Source organism: Silurus meridionalis, chromosome 4 (genome assembly GCF_014805685.1).
Source record: "Silurus meridionalis isolate SWU-2019-XX chromosome 4, ASM1480568v1, whole genome shotgun sequence".
Lineage (NCBI taxonomy): Eukaryota > Metazoa > Chordata > Actinopteri > Siluriformes > Siluridae > Silurus > Silurus meridionalis.
The window spans coordinates 38,087,668-38,097,667 of record NC_060887.1 but is presented as its reverse complement, the minus strand read 5'-3'; the positions used below and the strand labels follow the sequence as shown (position 1 = coordinate 38,097,667).

General features: G+C 42.5%; 1 protein-coding gene across 10 annotated transcripts in view; it reads left to right on the top strand.

Moving 5' to 3' along the window:
• Positions 1-10,000, top strand: part of ntng1a (netrin g1a) — a 147,512-nt gene that overhangs the window by 33,338 nt on the left and 104,174 nt on the right. The window lies entirely within an intron of this gene.

The following is a 10,000-nucleotide window of genomic DNA, read 5'->3' as shown; positions in this document are numbered from 1 at the left end:
CACACACACACACAATACAGAGTGCATCCACATATATACTTCATCACTGCTTACATTTCCTCATCTTCATAATGAAAATGCCAGTATACACACACATCTGTAACTGCCACATCAGTACACACACATCTGTAACTCCTACATCACTTGATACACATTTGTATCTCCTACATCAGTACACAAACATCTGTAACTTCTACATCAGTACACAAACATCTGTAACTCCTACATCAGTACACACACATCTGTAACTTCTACATCACTTGATACAAATTTGTATCTCCTACATCAGTACCCAAACATCTGTAACTTCTACATCAGTACACACATCTTTAACTGCCACATGAGTACACACACATCTGTAACTGCCACAACACTAGATTCAAATCTATAACTTCTACATCAGTACACACATCTGTATCTCCTTTATCAGTACACACATCTGTAACACCTACATCACTTGATACACATCTGTAACTTCATCAGTACACAAAAATCTGTAACTCCTACATCAGTACACAAACATCTGTAACTCCTACATCAGTACACACATCTTTAACTGCCACATGAGTACACACACATCTGTAACTGCCACATCAGTACACACACATCTGTAACTGCCACATCACTAGATTCAAATCTATAACTTCTACATCAGTACACACATCTGTATCTCCTTTATCAGTACACACACATCTGTAACACCTACATCACTTGATACACATCTGTAACTTCATCAGTACACAAAAATCTGTAACTCCTACATCAGTACACACACATCTGTAACTCCTACATCAGTACACACATCTGTAACTCCTACATCAGTACACACATCTGTAACTCCTACATCAGTACACACATCTGTAACTCCTACATCAGTACACACATCTGGAACTCCTACATCAGTACACACATCTGGAACTCCTTCATCAGTACACACACATCTGTAACGCCCACAATAACCTCATTAATTAAATATGCATATGATATATTGGGCCACACCCCCGAATCTTAATCTGCTGGACACAACTGGTCAACTGCATCTCTACTAGACTTTTATCTCCTTTTTCTCATCTTGAACCTCACACTGACTCGTGAACCTCCCGAATCTCCATCAGCTAATGGGTTTGAGATGAAGAACATCTCACAGAGCTCACACGATGCCTCATTTCAGCTCTGTTAGCTTTTGTGCCAATTGGAGAACTAAATCTCGGGTGTTGTGTTTTACATTGGGGGCTACGCTCAGGTCACTGCGTACACCGCTGTAGCTTCAGGCTTCACAAAGTAGTGCACGCTTGGGTTTTTTTCCTAGTGAAGAATATCGTCATTTTTCCTCTCAGCAGGTCATAAATGACACAATCGGTTTATATAAATTTATATTAAAAAGAAAAGCAGACGCGACATGAGTGGCTTTGAAGCCGTGTTCATTTTTGTGCAGAGAAACACCTCAGCAATTTCCCTTTACTCCCCCTCGAGTAAATTACACCCCGCTAATAACCCTAATTAGTCCTCCTAATGCGAGCTGCCTCAAACACTTCCTCTGGAGAGAGTGTAGGAGTGTGTGCGCGTGTGTGTAAGCATTTGAGTGTGTGTGGGTTTAGAAGGCGGTCAGCAGCTTCGGCGCAGAGGTGAACATTTTTCAATCCAAGAATGTGCTCGTTTTTAGATCTTTCCCTCACCAAAAGCACTCGAGCAGAAGATTGTGATTCTTTTCGGATATCTCATTCCACATTTAGTCTCCGTGAGCTCTTATCATAAGCTCCACTCTTCTGGGAAGATGTTCCAACACTTACAAGGATGTTAGTCATCTGGTACTGATGGAGGTGAGGAGCCCTGGAGTGCAGTCAGTTTTCACATTCATCTCAATAGGGTTGGAGATCTATAGCAGGAGATCTTCCACTCGTATTCAAAACATGGAATGGAAGTCAGATCTTCATGAAGCTGGCTCTGGGCATTGTCAAGCAGGATTGTGACTCCAATTTCAAGTGAAGGAAAGATTTCATGCCAATTTTATTTCAAATTTCATTAAAGTGATACTTTGGTGGAACAGTTTGGAACACATTTGTAAGTCCTACATCAGTACACACACTTAGACACACACACACACACTTCTGTAACTCCTACATCAGCACACACACTTACACACTCACACAAACAAGCACATCTGTAAGTCCTACATCAGTACACACACACACACACACACACACACAGACACACAAACACACACACATACACACACACACACACACACATCAGTCCACACACCTACACACACACACACACACACACATCCATCTGTAACTCCTACATCAGTGTTAATTTATCGTGGTGTGTATCGTCAGACTGATACATCGTCACCGTGCACTGATTTCCATCCCAAACCAAGTGTGCGTGTATTTTTTTCTTTGAGCATCGAGACGTCGTGGTGTGTACTAATGACGTTTCACGCCGCCTCCCGTAATCCTGCAGATCCTCCGTAATTCTTCGGAATCCTGCTCTGCTTCTTTGGGAGGGATGAAAAGCGAGAGAAAAGCTCCAGCGTGCCATGTGGCGGCGAATCGCGGCTTACGCCCGGCCTGATAAGAAGCCTCCGTAAGCCGCGCTCTCTCCGGATCCACGCCTGTTACTCAGAGAACCATCTCCTTTTAGAAAAACGTCTAAAAAAGGAGCTGTTTGGAGAGGTCGATGTTCTTGGTGATTTAAACGGGGCGGTGAGCCTCGGTGGCCGAGTGTTGTTTGAATTCACGTTGGTAATTGAGAGTTTGTAGCGAAGCACGGGGCGTATTTACTGCCATTAGCTGAAGGAGCACTCGCAGCAGATAACGACGTCGTTATAAAGCATGTCACTGGCACTCTGGACTGCGATTTGATGACTCACTGTTTCTTTTTTTTTACCCGAGCACTACGGCTTAATTGAGGCAAGTGAAAAAAGAGGAGGTTATCCGGGGGCGAGTATCAATCTGCCAGCGCTGTTTAGCGTGTTTCCCACTTTCTATTGGAAGTGGAAAGACTTGGCTGCGGAAAACTGGGCGTCAGGAGCGAATTTTGGCTCCGACCTTCATAAGTCGAAGTCTGGCAGGAAAAGCCTGAGCTCCTTCGATGTATTACAGCGTCAGGATTTGAAACAACACCATCAGCTTGGCAGAACACGGATAAACCAGCATGGAACTGAACTTCAAGACTGGATCTGCATGTGCTTTTTGAGCATCCCATCCTGCTCTTCTGGGAAGATGTTCTGGGGTGGTTGCGAGGATTAGAGCTCATTAGGACACCTGACTTTTCCAGCCATATGTGGTTCTTCACCAAAACGTTCCCACAAAAGGTTCCATTCACTCGCACCTGTTCACGCTTCATGAAGATCTGCTTTCCATGGGTTGGATGTGTGTTGAAGATCTCCTGCTTAAGAACTCCAGCTCTATTGAATTTAATGTGAATGCTGACTGCACCCCAGGAACATCTCACCTAGAACAGTACCTGACTTTACTAACACCCTTTCCTCTGAATCTTCACACTCCAAAATCTAGTAAAGCATCTTTTCAGAAGAGTGGCGCTAATTATGAGAACAAACAGAGACTAAATGTGGATTTAGATGTTCATAAAGATGTTTTGCCCATATAGTGTATGTAATGCAGATAGAATCTGAAACATCAACACAGCCAATGTGTTCTAGAGCCGGGTCTTGACAACAAAATCAGGGTTCTACGAGATCAACCCAAACAAACCTATTAAAATCTCCACTAAATCTAGAAAGAGTGAAGAGTGAAGCTTACAATTGCTTACACACGAAATCTTTTCATGTCACACGATTTTTGAAACCTCTCACTCAAAGTGCAAAACTACATGCCAAATCTTCAAAACCATAAGCTATTTCTCAGCCTTTGACTCAGTCTCCAATTGCATAAAACACTTTTTTCAAAACACTACACACAATTCTCTACCTAAAACACAAAGATCTATCAGGAAGTGACTTGCTTTCCTTTTCCAAACACAACCAATCAAAATGCTACACTTGGTCACCAGGTCACACAGACACATCTGCAAACACTAATTGCTTAATTGATCACTAATCAATCACTGCTTTACTTTACAGTAGTGTAGAGAGGCCTATAAATAGGTCAAAGATCAGATTACCTGTTTTGAACAATGGATGCTAACAATGAACAGAGAGCAAGAGGAGTAGGAGGAGGAGGAAGGGGAAGAGGAAGAGGAAGAGGAAGAAGAGGATGAGGGCATATAAGAGAAGGAAGGAGAGCCATCTCTGATGAGATTAGGGCAACACTTTTTGATCATGTAATCAACCATGGTTTGACCGTGAGAGAGGCTGGACTGAGAGTGCAGCCCAACTTGAGTCGATATACAGTGGCATCTATAATTCGAACCTTCAGAAATAAGAACCCATCCACAATTTACCACCCATCCACAATTTGTAGTTTTGTACCTACCCCCATATTCACCTTTTCTAAATCCCATAGAGGAATTCTTCTCAGCCTGGCACTGGAAAGTGTATGATCGCCAACCCTTGGCCCGCATGCCACTTCTCAAGGCAAAGGTTGGATACACCATGATAGGAGATACTTCCCTCGATGTTTGACCAGATAAAACGTAGCTTGTGATGTGGACGAAGTATTGTGGCCAGACCCAGCTCGGAGAAGAGATGAAGCTTAGCACTGGGGACTGCACCCCCCCTCCCCCTGCCAATTCCTGGACCAGGACCCCACACACAATTTACTGTATTCTACTGTAAAGAATATAATTTTGGTTTACATGTTTATTGTTTTGTTGTATGCTAATGTATACAACATGTATACATTTGGCCTAATACATATTTTCTGTTTTTACATTGCATTGCCGTTTCTGGTGTACTTGTTACCCCTCTCAGCAGATTACTTTCACTGTAGAACATTGTATTGAAATGTAGATATAAGCCTATGAAAGACCAAAGAGCTTTAGATTTAGAACAGCAGTGTTTACATGGTATATCCAGAAATGTATTATTATGAAAGAGGTGTTTGCTATTTGATGCAAAAGCTTCATTCTGACATGTGTTTATGGCATTTTGAATGCAGTGTTGCATTTTGAAGGAGATGTGAGCTATTTAGCATTTTGTGTGTACAGTTTTGAGAATTGTGTGTAGAGTTTTGAAAAAAGGAGACTTGGTTTTGAAAACGTGTGTAAGCATTTGGTAAAAACTGTATTACATGGCAAACAGAGATTAATGGTTAATGGAGCATATGAATTTAGATGTTCAAACAGAAGGACATACCAATCTTGTTGTCAAGTGTATGCAAACTTTTGCTTCTAGAATGTACCAACTTTGTGGTTTGACTTCTCAGTGTTCAATAAAATGCTCCATGCTGCCCCCAAATGGTGCACGACATGGCAAAGGTATCGGGACTCCTGCCTTTTCCAGCCATATGTGGTTCTTCTCCAAACTGTTACCACAAAGTTGAAGGCACACCATTGTACAGGACGTCTTTGGATGCAGTGGAGACTCAAACCTGTTCCAGCATGGCAATGCCCCGATGCACAATGAAGATCCCCATAAAGATCTGGTGAACATAGAGTTGGAGTGGAAGATCTCCTGCTCCAGAGCTGTTTATCGATCAGGATAAAAGATGAAAAAAGGAAATGCTCTGAGAATCCGATGCTATCTGGTAAAGACATCTTTGTTTTGTTTTTAGATAAATGTTGAATTTGTAGCTTGACAGAATTAATAGAGGTGTTCATGTTACATATTGGTGAGATCTTCCCCCGATCTTTGTAAGCCGATGAAGAAATTTCTCATGCTGTCATTGCATATAGGATTTTTTAAACGTCGAAAGTGAATTTTCAGGATGTAGTCATCAATAATAGCCATAGTGATGATAATAATGAAAAGAATAATCAGGAAAGTAGTGATCCTACACGAGGCACGGCTCGTTCTGTCGCTTTAACGATTTCTTTCGCCTTTAATTTAATGAGATCTTTCCTTGCTTTGAATAAAACATCCACTCGCTTGCATAATTCATTCCACCGGTTCGATAAATCATGCCCCCAATTTGCTAATCATTCTCCTCGCATTATCGGTTTGCTTACATCGGGTCTCGGATCGTTACGTTTGCCTCCGCGATCCCATCACGGTCAAAGCGGCTTTTTTGCCTGTCACGACGTTCATGTTTCATCGCATTTCCTGCCGATGTTCGGAAGCTGGGGTGAAAAATGATACAGCGCTCCAGAGCACAGAGATTAAGGGCCTTGCTCAAGGGCCCAAGAGTGGCAGCTTAGAGATATGGGGTTTTTTGATCTCAGCACCTTACAATCAGTAGTCTAGAGTCTTGAGAAACCAATGAGAAACCAATGAGAAAACATTTTCACTGTATATATATATATATATATATATATATATATATATATATATATATATATATATATATATATATATATATATCTCAAATGTTGTGAGAGTAGGGAGCAAGTTGAGAAGAGCCTGGAGAGGTGGAGATATGCGCTGGAGAGAAGGGGAATGAAAGTCAGTAGGAGTAAGACAGAATACATGTGTGTGAATGAGAGGGAGGGCAGTGGAGTGATGCGGTTGCAGGAGAAGAGCTTGGAAGGTGGAGGAATTCAGGTACCTGGGGTCAACAGTGCAAAGTAATGGAGAGTGTGTTAGAGAAGTGAAGAAAAGAGTGCAGGCAGGGTGGAGTGGGTGGAGAAGAGTGACAGGAGTGATTTGTGATAGTAGGGTATCTGCAAAATTGAAAGGGAAAGTTTATAGGACTGTGGTGAGACCTGCGATGTTGTATGGTTTAGAGACAGTGGCATTGAGTAAAAGACAGGAGGTGGAGCTGGAGGTAGCAGAGCTGAAGATGTTGAGGTTTTCGTTGGGAGTGACGAGGATGGATAAGATTAGAAATGAGTTAATTAGAGGGACAGCGCATGTAGGATGTTTTGGTGACAAGGTGAGGGAGGCGAGATTGAGATGGTTTGGACATGTGCAGAGGAGGGACATGAATTATATTGGTAGGAGAATGCTGAGGATGGAGCCACCAGGTAGGAGGAAAAGAGGAAGGCCAAGAAGGAGGTTCATGGATGTGGTAAGGGAAGACATGCAGGTAGTTGGTGTAAAAGAGGCAGATGTAGAGGACAGGGTGGTATGGAGACGGATGATCCGCTGTGGCGACCCCTAATGGGAGCAGCCGAAAGAAGAAGAAGAAGAAGAAGAAGAAGATATATATATCTCAAAAGGTTTCGAGAAAAGGTTTCGAGACTTGCTATATATTTATCGTCCTTTTCACACTATCACGTTCTTCAGCGCTCCTAGTGTTCCTGCAACTTCTGGAACGTGTCTTCTTTTCAAAGCGTGTCAAACAGCTTCTGCGATTCGAGCCTGATCTCAAAACGCCGATCTTCATCTTTGGGAATGGGTCCACAGGCGAGTAGGGTGGGTGCAGAATTGAGATCATGTTGTTTCTGGGGAAAACACGTGTGAGCACAGGGTGCTTACGTGGTCAGAATAGCAGATATGGTAATGCACGTGGCCACACTGACTTATGAAGGTCGGTGCTTCCTGTGACTGTGCATTCAGCCTTGTTGCCATTTAAAGATCCTAAAACTTTGTGATACCACTTCGTATAAATATAAATTTAAGGACTTATATACGTGCATCTGTGTTTTTGCTCCTTCGCTCGAACCCTGATGCATTTATCTCAGGTTGCTTATTTGGAGATGGCAACCAAAGCTGTTGTGCTGAAATCAAAAAAAGATCTCACGCATTAAAAAAATGGCAGATTCTGGCAGATAAACCCATTCCGAGTCTCCTCGTCTGCCGTGTGTTCTCACGTGGAACTCCGCAGGTCTCCGTGAGAACCCACGTTGAAGAAGCCTAAAACCTGAGCAAGCTGAACTCCTCTCCTTTTCAGAGAAACCCGAGCGTGAATAAATTGCAGCGGGAAGCGTGATTCAATCCAACCACGGGAAGTGACTTGAGCACGCTGGGTCTAAGGGAAGATCTCTGCGGCGAATCCTAGACTCGTTTTGTCTCTGGCACGCTTTGAGGAGATGTTTCGGATAGAAAGCTGGGGGAACAGGAAGTCTTCTGACTCACGGGTGAGACCGGAGGAAAACGAGGCGAACGATCCGGCGATCCAGAAATTTCCCGTGCACCTTTGAGACGTGTATTTATGCATGTTTTATACGCGTAATAACGCAGTTTTTTATTACGCTCCAACTGGAGAGCCGCCATCGCAAATCCGTGACTAAGGCTCACTTCTGCTTCGTGGGAAAGCACAGCTGGGTGGATGGAGAGTTTCCTGGCGGAAATCAAATAATCATTTCATTTCAGTATCTGATTATTACGCAGACGGATTCAACTCTCTAACCGTACACGGTATGTCAAAAGTATTTGGACACCGACCCCATCCAGTCATATGTAATTCATTCCATTCATACAACAAGAAAATACACGTACTGACTGTCTTTGGCTGCTGGAGCATAAAATCTTTCCTTTTGCTTGAACTTGGAGACCCAAACCTTTTCCAGAACGGCAATGCGCCCAAAGCCAGCTCAATAAGGATGCATGGGCTGGAGTGGAAGATCTGCTGCTATAAAGCTCCTCTTCACCTACATCAGTACCTGACTTTCCTAACACCCTTGTCCCTGAACAAGCACAAATCTCCTGAACAAACATCTTCCTGGAAGAGTGGAGTTTATTATTAAAGCAAATGGAGACTAAATGTGGACTAAAAGAAGAACATAGCAATCTTATGGTTGAGTGTCCAAAAACTTTTGCCAGCTGTCGGACCACTGATGTGTCAACGTCTTGAGTTTGGTTTTGATTAAACGAATGACAGCGTTTCAGTCGAGAAATAGAGACGGAAAGATTTTTCGACTTAAATAAAACAAATCAGCAGGTTGGTGATGAATTCCGATTTCTCCTCCCGTTACTGATTCCTGAGAGAGGGTCCGGGTGACGAGACGATTAAACACTCAGTATACATGCTGAAGGGTTCGCAGAGAGAGAGAGAGAGAGAGAGAGAGAGAGAGAGAGATACATTAATATTTATGCCTATTCAGATTCAGTTTTTTTTCTGGGCTTCACATTCAGATTATTAAAAAATATTTCTCTGGAGAGAAAAACGTCCCAGTCGATGTTTTTTTCACGCCTATAAACATCAACACCGAACCCAAAAAAACGTTGGAATAGAAAATACCAACTGTTTAACCGACTGTTTTGCCGAGTAAAATACGACCTGTAGCACAAAATACATCCAGAGTGAGACAGCTGTTGTGGATGTGTCCAGATGACCACACTGAGCTCCGCGGAGGATTTCTGCTTGTGTCGCAACTTATACGGTGCACATCACGAGATTTATTCCAGGATCTGAAAGCAAACTGGAGAAGAAAAGGAGAAAGAGCACCAGGAGGTATCTCCAACAGCTTCATTAGATATCAATTCGAATCATTATTCGAAACTCGTGTACGTAAATGCGCAATACTTTATCTCTGGGTGCGATTCGGAGCAGCGGGATTCTAGATTTAACGAGTCGTATATAAAATAAGGAGGAAAATGAAGTTTTGCTCTGCGAACATCAATGAGCTCCTCGATGTTGGGATGTGACCATGGTATAAAGAGATAATCCTCCATCCTTACACCATTAACATGTTTTCCGCTTCACCTCAGGATGTTCTTCACCTCCACATCCTGTAAGAACTCACACCTGGATTATCACTTATATGTCAATGAGAAGATGATCAGTGTGGAAAGAAATGGAATGGGAGTGATAGAGGAGGAAACTGATGCAGAAATAGGATTTAGTAGATATTAGGGATGGAAAGATTCAGCGATTTGGGTACAAGCCTGCATTTGTATTACTATTCATCATTTTCAAAACATTTGCATATTTATTTATATATAATTATCAACAGATGCGCTATAATTTTACTAAATAGAAAGTGACTAATAATTTGTGAACAATATTCTATGTAGATCGAGTTCTTTTCGATTTTTGGAAAACACTACGTAGAC